A 15,364-nucleotide genomic window follows, 5' to 3' on the forward strand; every position below is an offset into this window, starting at 1 on the left:
TTCCAATCCAATTCCAGTGCATGTAATGTGATATCACATGCCTTTCTGCACCCTTACCCAGACTGCCCCAATACACTTACGCCTAATCTCTCACTTTTAGCTCCACTAAAACTCTACATCTCCTTACCATCCACTCTTACATTGTGTATTTCCCTATGCCCCCCAAGATCAGAATCAGTTTATTTCACCAAGTACAACAGGTGTTGTTCCCGGCATTTTTTTGGCACATACAGGGTCAGTGATGGTACAGTAAGCAGTACAGTGTACAGCCTAACATACAGCTCAGGTACAGTAACCATACAGAAAACATAAAGTATGCATATACAAAACCCATACCCAAGTAGAGAAGGACTGAAAGGGAAGTACAATTGCTATGTGAGAGGAGTTGCCACTGTACCAGCGGTGCTCAGCTGCTCACAGCGATTTAGATGCCTCGCAGTAGTACTTGAGAGAAAAAGGAATAAGAGAGTGAGATGAGAGCATGAGAGAGAGCAAAATTTAGCAAGAGAGAGAATAAAAAACAGACTATTGAATGACCCGTGCTTAGATATAAATTTAAATTTAGCCCCCCTCCCCCCGCCTAATCCAGTGTCAGCTTGAAGGCCTAGGAGGTGTATGAGATCAGCAGGAGGCCGCTGGTTATGCAACAGAAGGCAGACATTGATGGTAAATGGATCAGAAATGTGAAACTGTTAGCAGTGAGGTCCCACAAGGGTCAGTACAAGGTCCAATCCTTTTTAATTTAGTTATTAATGATTTAGTAGATGGACTAATGAATAATAATGCCATCATGAGATAAAACTATGCACAATTATAATCACTAAGCAGTAGAGTGATATATTACAACCTTGATAGCAATATGGACAAAAATATGGCAGATGAAATTTAATGTTGATAAATGTAAGGTTATGCACTTTGGACATAGCTTTTCTAAGCACTTTCAGAGCGATTTTCACTTCGAAAATCGCTCTTCTAAGCAATTTTGTGCAGCGTTTTATTTTTCACTTCCTGCCATCAGTCAGGAATAGAACTCTTTGCCCTGGAAACAAATAAATACAATGGGGTTAATTCACTAAACCGTGCTAACTCATTATAACACGCGTAACAGTTTACGTATGCAAATTTTCACGCAAAATGCCACATTTGCGCGCATAAATTCACATATGCGCATTATAACACGCGCAAACAAAACACTAGCGTGGCCGTGCTATGAGTTAGCACGGTTTAGTGAATCAACCCCAATGTATTTATTCAGAATCATTAAAAGCAGTCAAGAAACTTCGGCCGGTCTCGGCCAGTCTGCGCAAGAGAAGTGCACTCTCTATGTGTCTCTCCGGCAGCTGCGTGGGAGCTATCCATGTGCATAGGGCTGGAGGAAGCCCCAGGTATGTATACAACTTTTATTTTAGATCATCTCAGGTACACTTTACGTTTTTTGAGATACTTCTCTACCAATGTTAAAGATCTAGCCTGGAAATATTTGCCCACTCTTCCTTACAGAACTATTTAAGGTTTCAATAATTTTTATTGGGGTTTTTCAAATTTTTAAATACAGCCATTTTCATAAAACGACTTATCAATAACAGTATGATTATTACATCAAACAATTAACTATTAGACCAATTTCAACAGATCAGAATAAAAACTATTATAGAACAATGTATGTCATAAATCCTATTCAACAATACAATATAAGATGTATGCTAATAAACACTATAATACTGCTCATTGTCTGTTGTTTTCCATGGAGCTGAATCCTCCAGTAACTGGTGGACTAAGATCCAACCAACAAAATTACTGGAAGTCGCATCCAGCCTTTATAAAACTGTATTACAGTTAGATCATCATTTAAAGATTTTGATGATCTATTCTAATAAATATACAGTCTGTCTTTATATCTAGAATGTATGGAGTATTTATACCCCTACTATGTATCATCAAAATGATTAACCTCTAAACTAATAAACAATAAAAGGGGCAAAGAAAGAAATAAAAAGAGTGTGAATATAGTTGCCGAGAGTATATTGGAGTGCATTTGAATATTATTTTAACTTTCAAATAGAGTCCTGGGGAATTATATACAATCTGTGAGAGGGTATGAGTTTTAAAACTACATATTTGATAATTGAGACTGAGGATATAATTTGGGTCATAAATCAGTCTTCCTTAAAAATGAATGCAAATTTCCTGTTTTGACTGCCCATGACTTTTCTGCTATGAAGTTAAATTCCACTTTTTTTAAGACATCTTCAAACCTTGGAACCTGTGTAGTCTTTCAATTTTCAATAATTTGTAATTTAGTGGCTATAAATAAATGATTAAAAATAATTATTTCTTTGGGTGGTAATTCAACTGTGTGGATGTGCAATAATGCCATATGTGGAGGTATATGAGAGAGACTTACAGGTAGTTTTTTTTAAAAATCTTCTATTTCCTTCCAAAGCGGTTGGATTTTTGGGCAAGTCCAAAATATATGTTCCAAAGAGCCTGTATGATTACACTCTCTCCAGCATAATGGTGAAACCTTAGGGTCAAATTTTGAATTTTTTTCTGGTGTAAAGTACCACCGCCACAACAGTTTAATAAAGTTTTCCAAATGTGATACACAATGTGAAGATTTCTTCACGGATCTGACTGCAGATTCCCATTCTTCCTGTAAAATGTCCATTTTGAAAAAGTCTTGCCATTTCTTTAATTGCCATTTGGGGACTTCTCCCCTAACAGATAACCATGATCTGTAAAAGAGAGCCGTCCCTTTCATATAATCTTTTTCTGGGGTAAGTAATTTCTTGATTTGGGGTGGATATAGAACCTGAATTGGTATATGTTTCTGAAGATATTTTTTTATTTTAATATATGTACATTCTTCTGAACTAGGTAAATGATATGTATTAACCAGTTCTTCAAAAGATTTAAGATCCGTCTCCTCAAAGAGTTTATCCAATGTATCAATTCCCACCTCTATCCATTTATCAACAGAAATTTTCCTTACCACATTTGTGATATTTACTAAAGGAATAGATAAATTAGTAGCTAGTGTATGATTTTTGTGCTGCTTAGTAAAGTCCTTCCAGATGTTCAATGTATTTTTTATTATTGGATTTGCTGTTGGTTTTCTAATGTTCCAGACCAGATTTGTTTCTAAAAAGTTTCTATAAGTATTGTATGAAGTCTGATTTTGTTCCAGAATCAACCATTGCTTTGAATTATCACCAGTCCAAATAGCTCTGGATTGTTCCAGTATTGTTGCTTTATAATAAAGTTCTAGATCTGGAACACCAAATCCCATCTCTGATTGATGTGGCAACAATATTTTGTTCAAAAATCTAGAGGATTTGTTAATCAAAACAAATTTATTAAGTAGTCTCTGTAATGTGGTAAAAAATATTTTGGGTACTTTAATTGGGAGGTTACGGAATAAATATAGCATTTGGGGCAATATCATCATTTTAAAAGCAGACGTTCGTCCCAGCCAGGAGAATTTGAATTTAGATAAGGCTTCTAATTGGGTTTTTAATTTGGAATACCAAGGTTCATAATTTTCTTTGTATAATAGGGGAAGAGATGGCGTAATGTAGATTCCTAGATATTTAATGGACTTATTGGACCAGGAGTAAGGGGAAGAGTCTTTTAATGTTTGTATTGTTTCTGAGTCTAAATTACATGGCAATATAACAGTTTTAGTTTCATTTAATTTATAATATGAAATTTTGGAAAAATTACTTAATTCTATTTTTAATTGTGGCAGGGATACTTGGGGGTTCTGTAAATACAATAAGATGTCGTCAGCATATAATCCAAGCTTGGTTTCAGAATCTCCAAGTCTAATACCTTTTATTTGATTGTTGTTCCTAATTTTTTGTGCCAGGGGTTCTAGAGTTAAAATAAAAATAATTGGGGAAAGTGGACACCCTTGTCTTGTCCCATTAGTGATGTTAAATGTTTTGGATATGGTACCTGATGACATGACCAAGGCTGAAGGTTGTGTGTACAATGCAAGTATTGCTCTATGTAGATAGCCAGAACATCCAAACTTTTCCAAAACACATGATATGTACTCCCAATTCACTCTGTCGAACGCCTTCTCTGCGTCCAAAGAGACAAACAGAGAAGGCGTTCGACCAACCTCAATCTCATGCAAAAGAGCTAAAACTTTCCTTGTGGCATCACTTGTTGTTCTTCCCTGTACAAATCCCACTTGGTCTGTATGGATCAATTGAGGAATTAGGGGGGTAAACGATTTGCAATCACCTTGGAATATATCTTTAGATCTGTATTAAGTAGGGATATTGGCCTATAATTACTGGGGTCACTGGAGTCTTTCCCTTCTTTCGGTATGGTGGAAATTACAGCTGTTAGGGATTCTTTGGGAAATTTACCTAATTTGGCGACTTCATTAAACATCTGGGTAAGGGGTTTGGATAATATATTCATGAATTTTTTGTAATAGTCATTAACGTATCCATCTATACCTGGGGCCTTATCTTTTTTGAGTGATTTGATAGCTAATTCTATTTCTTGTTGTTGGAAGGGGATGTTAATTTGTTTCTGCTCGAAATCTGATAAAAAAGGGAGATCTACTTCTTCTAAATATCTATCTATTTCTTGTTTAGTGGGGACTTGTATATCAGGATGTTTATCTAAATTGTACAAGGATTCATAATAGGATGCTAAGGCATCAACAATTTCTGAGGGGTGATGTACTGTTACTCCTGTTTTAGGGTGTTTTATTTTCAAGATTCTTCTAGCTATCCTTTGTCCTTTAATTTTCTGGGCCATTATTTTTCCTGCCTTGTTCCTGTCTGAGTACCAACTCTCTTTGAGCATTGTATGCCATCTATCGTACTGCTGATATAAACATTCTTTTAGTTCCTGTCTAATCTCTTCTAGTTTGGGTATTAAATTTAATTTTTTATCACTATAAACAGCATATTCCAAGGTTTTTATATCTGCTAATAGGGAATCTGTTCTTTCTCTCTTTTTCTTTTTAAGTATGGAGCCTTGCTGTATAAATATGCCTCTCATGAAAGCCTTATGGGCATTCCATAATGTTGCTCTGCTTATGTCATTGATATCATTGATAAGAAAGAAATCTTTCAAATTTTTCTGTATCAAGGGGGCTGTAGTTTTAGAATGTAATATTATTTTATTCATTCTCCAGGGTTGTCTCATATTAGGGTAATCAGACATTTGTATTTTAATCAATGTGGGGCTATGATCCGACCAAGTTCTTGTGCCAATTTGTATGTCAGAAATTAATGGTAAAATGTATCTATCCACCAAACAATGATCAATCCTCGAAAAGGATTTGTGTACTGGAGAGTAACAAGAGTATTCTCTTTCTTTAGGATGTAAACATCTCCAGGTGTCATATAATTAATTATTCAGCAAACTGGGTTGAATGATAGCTGGTGGTTGTTTCCTTGTTGATGAACAGTCAATGATGGGATCTAATACTGCGTTTAAGTCACCTGTTATCACGAGATGTCCTTTTTTTAGTTTATCAATTTTCTTTAATTTTTTATTCAAGAAATTAATTTGGTTTTTATTAGGTGAGTATAAGTTGGCAATTGTGATTTTTTGAGAATTAATCATACCTGAAATCACTATAAATCTCCCATCATTGCTGCTATCAACAGTAAGCACATCATACCCAGAGTTATCTCTTATGGCTATACAAACTCCACATTTCTTCTTCTTCTCCAAAACTGAGTGGTGTATGGTGGAAAATTGATATAATCTGAATTTCGAGGCCCCTTCAATATTAAGGTGAGTCTCTTGCAGACAGACTACATCAACCCTTTCATCCTTTAGGAATTTCTGTAACAAAAATCTTTTCCTGTGCGAGTTAAGGCCTCTTACATTAAGAGACATAACCTTAAGTTCCTGTGACATTTTTACAAATAAGCAGATATGAAAGTATACTGTATTCCATACCAATGACTCTTTTCAACTGCAATCTGTAACTTATTGATTGTGATAAGTGAAAAACATAATGTCTAAGTTTCTCGGCACTGTAGGAGTAAAGGGGGGTTAGTAAGAAATTTGTAAAGATAAAGAAGAAAAAACACATGTTCTCAGTGAGTACTGAAAAACATTAAACCAAAAACAATTTAAAAACAGTAAAAACAGAGATATTTGGCCTGTAGGCCTCGGTCCACAGCTTTGGGCCGCAAAAAAAAAAAGTCAGTTCACCTCCACTGGATCAAAAAAAACCTGGAGGGGAAAAGCCTAATGGAGGGGAAAATGTGGAAGAACACTGAATCTTCTAGCAATGTAAAGTTCAGTTCATGTTGTTCCAGAAGCCTCAGGAAGCTTGTCTTTTTCTTCAGTGCTGCCGGACCACTCCATCCTTTGTGGTTTGGTAGCTGGAGTATGCTTGTGAGTTAGGACAGGAAGTGCCAATCTTCCTTCTTTTGGGTTGCTAACTGGAAGGTTGCAAAGTTTGAGGAAGTCCAATCCTTCTTGTGGTGTTTTTAAAACGTGCTGTGATCCATGGTATTTAACAAGCAGTTTTGTTGGAAAACCCCACTGGTATGGGATTTTCACTTCTCTCAGTGTAGTTGTGACTGCAGCAAACTCCCTTCTTGTTTGCAGCGTAGCTTGGGAGAGATCAGAGTATAATATCAAATGTTCATAAGGTGCTGGCAGTTTCTGTCCCTTTCTGGTAGTGGCTAAAAAGGCCTCTTTTACATGATAAAAATGTATCCGGATTATTACATTCCTCGGCACTTTTTCTGGCAAAAGATTAGGCTTAGGCAGCCTATGAGCTCTGTCTATAACAAGGTCACTGTCAGGCACAGAGGGCAGTGTGGCTTTGATGATTTCTTTCACATACTGTTTTAAATCATCTGTGGTGACACTCTCAGCAATCCCTCTAATCTTTATATTATTGCGACGATTGCGATCTTCCGCATCAATCAATTTGTTCTTCAGACACTTCACTTCCTCTAAAAGCTCTTCATGAGAGTCTACTAGTTCATTATGAGCTATTGTGACATCCGCCATTTTGTTTTCCATTTTTGTGATGCGATCATTTGTATCAATGGCAAACTGTGAAACCTGCTCTGCTAAAAGCTTTATATCATTCTGCATGGAGTTTCTAAATGAAATCATAAACTCTTTAAAGAAAGACTGGAGAGTGCTTGATCAGTGGCATTAAACTGTGCCAGAGGATCAGGTATATCTGCAACTGTGACAGGGGAACATGGGGCCTGTCCTACCTGATTTTCCTGCTGCTCTATGCGTGGTTTAGTTTTCATAGGGCTCCTAGAAGTCGGGGTGTCCGGTGATGTACCTCCACTTTCCCTGCTGTGTATGTCCGCAGCTTGTGGGGTCTGTGCAGCATAAGGAGAAATAAACAGCGCTGGTCTGATCAGTGGAGCCTGGCTAGTTGTATAACACTGTTGCTGTTCTCTGTCACCGCGGCAACCATCTTTCCCAGCAGGGCCATACCAGTCAGATAGTTTCCTGGGCTTTGGGCTGTTGTTTTTCCTTTTATAAGTCACCCTGCGGTAATCCATCTCTTCCTGAGGTGATTCTGCACAAAATTGCCGCTTTTCTGGCTTTAAAAGCTGGTTTTTGTCACTGTAATCAGTGTTCTTTCACAGAGCTGCTGGATTAGGCTGCCATACAGCTCTGTGGCCACGCCCCCTCTACAGAACTATTTAAAGCACTGTAACCAAGGGTTGAATTTCAGAGCTGTCTGAGCTGTCTGTTGGTGGGGTCTGATGGCCACCCTGTGTTTATTTTTTTAAAATCAATCTTTATGTTAACTTTTTTTTTAATAAAAATTACTATTGTTTTTTTTTTTGCAGCCCTGCTCCCTCCCTCCCCCCGCAAGCCAATCAGCGTGATCAGCTGTCATAGGCTTCAGCCTTTGACAGTCGATCACTCCCCAGCCTCAGGAGGGGACAGCTGTGTCACACGGCTGTCCCCAGCGCTGCTGCTGATCTCAGAGCTGTACCAGTAATTAGACGGCGATTACACCGTCTAACAGTCTCCCGAGCGGCAATAGCCGCTCGGAGACTGAAGTCCCACCGAGCAGGAGATGCGCACGCAGCCTGCACGCGATCTCCTGCAAAACACAGCCCCAGGACTTTACGCCGGTTGGCGTTAGGCGGTCCTGGGGCTGCCGCCGCGGCCACGCCCATTGGCGTGACGCGGTCGGCTAGAGGTTAAGGTTGTAGCCCACCAACAGTCACTGTCCAATCTGAATGAACTTAAAGAGGATCTGCAGTGAAAATACTGTAATGAAAATGGCTTAAATTTTACAATAATTATTTATAAATGATTTAGTCAGTGATTGGCCATTGCAAAATCTTCCCTCACCCTGATTTACATTCTAAAATGTATCGCATGGTGACATCTTTACTGCTGGCAAGTGATGTCTGTGGAAGGAGACGCTGCTTTTTCGGCAGTTGGAAACAGCTGTTATTTCCCACAATGCAACAAGGCTCTCACAGTGTGATGTCAGTACCTAGGTGCTGACTTCACACTGTGAGAAAGGTTTCACCACAATATCAGCCATACAGAGCACCCTGATGATCCATTTAACCACTTGCCGACCGCCTACTTCATATTGGCGGCGGCAAAGTGGCAGCCCCAGGACCACGTAACGCAGATTGGCGTCAGGTCCTGGGGCACTCTCTGGCCGGGGATCGCGCGCTGGGATGCGCGCGCATCCACCGGCAATAGGCTCCGCCCACCCGCGACGTCAACCCGCCGGCCAATCGGAAGCGCCGGCGGGTTGTTAACCCCGCGATCGCCGCTACAAAGTGTATAATACACTTTGTAATGTATACAAAGTGTATTATACAGGCTGCCTCCTGCCCTGGTGGTCCCAGTGTCCGAGGGACCACCAGGGCAGGCTGCAGCCACCCTAGTCTGCACCCAAACACACTGATCTGCCCCCCCCCTGCCCCCTGATCGCCCACAGTACCCCTCAGACCCCCCCCCCTGCCCACCCCCCAGACCACCATTTGCACACAATCACCCCCCTAATCACCCATCAATCACTCCCTGTCACTATCTGTCAACGCTATTTTTTTTTTTAGTCCCTAAACTGCCCCCTGCTCCCTCCTGATCACCCCCCCACCCCTCAGATTCTCCCCAGACCCCCCCAGACCCTCCCCCCCCCCTGCGTACTGTATGCATCTATCCCCCCTGATCAACTGTCAATCACCTGTCAATCACCTGTCAATCACCTGTCAATCACCCGTCAATCACCCCCTGTCACTGCCACCCATCAATCAGCCCCTAACCTGCCCCTTGCGGGCAATCTGATCACCCACCCACACCAATAGATCGCCCGCAGATCCGACATCAGATCACCTCCCAAATCCATCGTTTACATCTATTCTCTCCTCTAAACACCCACTAATTACCCATCAATCACCCATCAATCACCCCCTATCACCACCTGTCACTGTTACCCATCAGATTAGACCCTTGCGGGCACCCAATCGCCCGCCCACACACTCAGATTGCCCTCAACCCCCCCCCCCCTTATCGATTCGCCAGTGCATTATTTACATCCGTTCTTCCCTGTAATAACCCACTGATCACCTGTCAATCACCCCCTGTCACTGCCACCCATCAATCACCCCCTGTCACTGCCACCCATCAATCAGCCCCTAACCTGCCCCTTGCGGGCAATCTGATCACCCACCCACACCAATAGATCGCCCGCAGATCCGACATCAGATCACCTCCCAAATCCATCGTTTACATCTATTCTCTCCTCTAAACACCCACTAATTACCCATCAATCACCCCCTATCACCACCTGTCACTGTTACCCATCAGATTAGACCCTTGCGGGCACCCAATCGCCCGCCCACACACTCAGATTGCCCTCAACCCCCAGCCTTATCGATTCGCCAGTGCATTATTTACATCCGTTCTTCCCTGTAATAACCCACTGATCACCTGTCAATCACCCCCTGTCACTGCCACCCATCAATCACCCCCTGTCACTGCCACCCATCAATCAGCCCCTAACCTGCCCCTTGCGGGCAATCTGATCACCCACCCACACCAATAGATCGCCCGCAGATCCGACATCAGATCACCTCCCAAATCCATCGTTTACATCTATTCTCTCCTCTAAACACCCACTAATTACCCATCAATCACCCCCTATCACCACCTGTCACTGTTACCCATCAGATTAGACCCTAATCTGCCCCTTGCGGGCACCCAATCACCCGCCCACACGCTCAGATTGCCCTCAGACCCCCCCCTTATCAATTCGCCAGTGCAATATTTACATCTGTTATTCCCTGTAATAACCCACTGATCACCTGTCAATCACCCATCAATCACCCCCTGTCACTGCCACCCATCAATCACCCCCTGTCACTGCCACCCATCAATCAGCCCCTAACCTGCCCCTTGCGGGCAATCTGATCACCCACCCACACCAATAGATCGCCCGCAGATCCGACATCAGATCACCTCCCAAGTGCAGTGTTTACATCTCTTCTCTCCTCTAAACACCCACTAATTACCCATCAATCACCCCCTATCACCACCTGTCACTGTTACCCATCAGATTAGACCCTAATCTGCCCCTTGCGGGCACCCAATCACCCGCCCACACCTCAGAACGCCCTCAGACCCCAGCCCTGATCACCTCGCTAGTGCATTGCTTTCATCTATTTTCCCCCTCTAATCACACCTTGAGACACCCATAAATCACCTCCTGTCACCCCCTAGCACACCTACCCATCAGATCAGGCCCTAATTTGCCCCGTGTGGGCTCCTGATCACTCGGCCAAACCCTCAGATCCCCCTCAGACCCCCTTCCGATCACCTCCCCAGTGCATTGATTGCATCTATTTTCCCCTCTAACCGCCCCCTGAGACACCCATCAATCACCTCCTGTCACCCCCCTAGCACTCCTATCCATCAGATCAGGCCCAATACATCCTGTCATCTAAGAGGCCACCCTGCTTATGACCGTTTCCACAAAATTTGCCCTCTCATAGACCACCTGTCATCAAAATTTGCAGATGCTTATACCCCTGAACAGTCATTTTGAGAAATTTGGTTTCCAGACTACTCACAGTTTTGGGCCCGTAAAATGCCAGGGCAGTATAGGAACCCCACAAGTGACCCCATTTTAGAAAGAAGACACCCCAAGGTATTCTGTTAGGTGTATGATGAGTTCATAGAAGATTTTATTTTTTGTCACAAGTTAGCGGAAATTGGATTTTTATTGTTTTTTTTCACAAAGTGTCATTTTTCACTAACTTGTGACAAAAAATAAAATCTTCTATGAACTCACCATACCCCTAACGGAATACCTTGGGGTGTCGTCTTTCTAAAATGGGGTCACTTGTGGGGTTCCTATACTGCCCTGGCATTTTAGGGGCCCTAAACCGTGGGGAGTAGTCTAGAAAACAAATGCCTCAAAATGACCTGTGAATAGGACGTTGGGCCCCTTAGCGCACCTAGGCTGCAAAAAAGTGTCACACATGTAGTATCGCCATACTCAGGAGAAGTAGTATAATGTGTTTTGTGGTGTATTTTTACACATACCCATGCTGGGTGGGAGAAATCTCTCTGTAAATGGACAATTGTGTGTAAAAAAAATCAAAAATGTGTCATTTACAGAGATATTTCTCCCACCCAGCATGGTTATATGTAAAAATACACCACAAAACACATTATACTACTTCTTCTGAGTACGGCGATACCACATGTGTGACACTTTTTTGCAGCCTAACTGTGCTAAGGGGCCCAAAGTCCAATGAGTACCTTTAGGATTTCACAGGTCATTTTGAGACATTTGGGTTCAAGACGACTACTCACGGTTTAGGGCCCCTAAAATGCCAGGGCAGTATTGGAACCCCACAAATGACCCCATTCTAGAAAGAAGACACCCCAAGGTATTCCGTTAGGAGTATGGTGAGTTCATGGAAGATTTTATTTTTTGTCACAAGTTAGCGGAAATTGATATGTATTGTTTTTTTTTTTCACAAAGTGTCATTTTCCGCTAACTTGTGACAAAAAAAAAATCTTCTATGAACTCACCATACCCCTAACGGAATACCTTGGGGTGTCTTCATTCTAAAATGGGGTCACTTGTGGGGTTCCTATACTGCCCTGGCATTTTAGGGGCCCTAAACCGTGAGGAGTAGTCTAGAATCCAAATGCCTCAAAATGACCTGTGAATAGGACGTTAGGCCCCTTAGCGCACCTAGGTTGCAAAAAAGTGTCACACATGTGGTATCGCCGTACTCAGGAGAAGTAGTATAATGTGTTTTGAGGTGTATTTTTATACATACCCATGCTGGGTGGGAGAAATCTCTCTGTAAATGGACAATTGTGTGTAAAAAAAATCAAATAATTGTCATTTACAGAGATATTTCTCCCACCTAGCATCTGTATGTGTAAAAATACACCCCAAAACACATTATACTACTTCTCCTGAGTACGGCGGTACCACATGTGTGGCACTTTCTTGCACCCTAAGTGCGCTAAGGGGCCCAAAGTCCAATGAGTACCTTTAGGATTTCACAGGTCATTTTGCAACATTTGGTTTCAAGACTACTCCTCATGGTTTAGGGCCCCTAAAATGCCAGGGCAGTATAGGAACCCCACAAATGACCCCATTTTAGAAAGAAGACACCCCAAGGTATTCCGTTAGGAGTATGGTGAGTTCATAGAAGATTTTATTTTTGTCACAAGTTAGCAGAAAATGACACTTTGTGAAAAAAAACAATTAAAATCAATTTCCGCTAACTTGTGACAAAAAAAAAAAATCTTCTATGAACTCACCATCCTCCTAATGGAATACCTTGGGGTGTCTTCCTTCTAAAATGGGGTAATTTGTGGGATTCCTATACTGTCCTGGCATTTTAGGGGCCCTAAACCGTGAGGAGCAGTCTTGAAACGAAATTTCTCAAAATGACCTGTGAAATCCTAAAGGTACTCATTGGACTTTGGGCCCCTTAGCGCAGTTAGGGTGCAAAAAAGTGCCACACATGTGGTATCGCCGTACTCAGGAGAAGTAGTATAATGTGTTTTGGGGTGTATTTTTCCACATACCCATGCTGAGTGGGAGAAATATCTCTATAAATTGACAATTGTGTGTTAAAAAAAGAAAACAATTGTCATTTACGGAGATATTTCTCCCACCCAGCATGGGTATGTGTAAAAATACACCCCAAAACACAGTATACTACTTCTCCTGAGTACGGCAATACCACATGTGTGGCACTTTTTTGCAGCCTAACTACGCTAAGGGGCCCAAAGTCCAATGAGCATCTTTAGGCTTTACAGGGGTGCTTACAATTAGGCACCCCCCAAAATGCCAGGACAGTGAACACACCCCACAAATGACCCCATTTTGGAAAGTAGACACTTCAAGGTATTCAGAGAGGAGCATAGTGAGTCCGTGGCAGATTTCATTTTTTTTTGTCGCAAGTTAGAAGAAATGGAAACTTTTTTTTTTTTTTTTTTTTTTACAAAGTGTCATTTTCCGCTAACTTGTGACAAAAAATAAAATCTTCTATGAACTCACCATGCCTCTCACTGAATACTTTGGGATGTCTTCTTTCCAAAATGGGGTCATTTGGGGGGTATTTGTACTATCCTGGAATTTTAGCCCCTCATGAAACCTGACAGGTGCGCAGAAAAGTCAGAGATGCTTGAAAATGGGAAAATTCACTTTTTGCACCATAGTTTGTAAACGCTATAACTTTTACCCAATCCAATAAATATACACTGAATGGGTTTTTTTTTATCAAAGACATGTAGCAGAATAACTTTCGCGCTCAAATGTATAGGAAATTTTACTTTATTTGAAAACTGTCAGCACAGAAAGTTAAAAAAGTCATTTTTTTGACAAAATTCATGTCTTTTTTGATGAATATAATAAAAACTAAAACTCGCAGCAGCAATCAAATAGCACCGAAAGAAAGCTGTATTAGTGACAAGAAAAGGAGGTAGAATTCATTTAGGTGGTAGGTTGTATGACTGAGCAATAAACCGTGAAAGCTGCAGTGGTCCGAATGGAAAAAAAGGCTCTGGTCCTTAAGGGGTTTTATGACTGCAGTCCTTAAGTGGTTAACAAAAGGTAAAGATTTCCCGTGGGAAAGGGGATATCAGCTACAGACTGGGATGAAATTCAACCCTTGGTTACAGTGCTTTAAATAGTTCTGTAAGGAAGAGTGGGCAAATATTTCCAGGCTAGATCTTTAACATTGGTAGAGAAGTATCTCAAAAAACTTAAAGTGTACCTGAGATGATCTAAAATAAAAGTCGTATACATACCTGGGGCTTCCTCCAGCCCTATGCTCATGGATATCTCCCACACAGCTGCCGGAGAGACACATAGAGAGTGCACTTCTCTTGCGCAGACTGGCCAAGACTGGCCGAAGTTGCGGGACCCGATACCAGGGACACAGAAGGCTGAGGACAGCGGCGTAGGAGCGATTGTGGGATGGCGCATGGGGCTGGAGGGAGCCCCAGGAATGTATAAAACTTTTATTTTAGATCGTCTCTGGTTTCCTTTAAAGATAACCTGAGACAAGGGGGGGTTAAAGAATTGATACTTACTTGGGGCCTCCTCCAGCCCCATGACCACTGTTGCCTCTCTTGCCATCCTCCCGGGTGGCTCTGTTCACCTTCTATCAGCCCCAGCAGGGGCGTTGCTAGGCTCCTAAGAGATGCGGGGCACTTTTGGGCACTCCAGCCGGAAAATGGGTCTGGCCACGCCCCAGAATGTGGGTGTGACCATGGGTGGAGCAAAATTTATATGAACTTAACAGCGGTCTAAGAAATGCCCAGCAAAATGTTGGATGAAGCCCCCCCCCCACCCATTAATCCCAAAAAACCCCCCAAAAAAACAAAATGCAGCATATCACATAAATGGACCGTGTCACATCTTTGCTGGCTAGTCTTGCTTTCTGCTGGGCGGGCTGGCCTGCTGCCAGGTTTTCTGGCAGTTCCCCCATAAAGTTCCCTGATCTTCTAGTGGACCCTCTCCCATTCTCCCATGGGCCTCTTATTGAGGCACCGCAACTCCCAGCATGCCTCCATAGAAGAACCACAGCTCCCTGCATGCCCCCATAAAGGCATCACAGTACCCAGCATGGCACCACAGCACCCAGTATGCCCACAAAGAGGCACCACAGCACCCAGCATATCCCTGATTGATACACCACAGCTCCCAGCATGTCCACCATTGAGGCACCACAGCTGACTCTGCCTTGGGGACATCTGGGGCACCACCGAATAGATCCGGGGCACGTGCCACTGATCTTTGGGGCTAGCAATGCCCCTGAGCCCCGGTAATCCTCCTTCAGTCTTGTCAATTGGACTCTTTTGATCGCATGCCTGCCACATCCCCTTC

Source organism: Hyperolius riggenbachi, chromosome 5 (assembly GCF_040937935.1).
Source record: "Hyperolius riggenbachi isolate aHypRig1 chromosome 5, aHypRig1.pri, whole genome shotgun sequence".
Classification (NCBI taxonomy): domain Eukaryota; kingdom Metazoa; phylum Chordata; class Amphibia; order Anura; family Hyperoliidae; genus Hyperolius; species Hyperolius riggenbachi.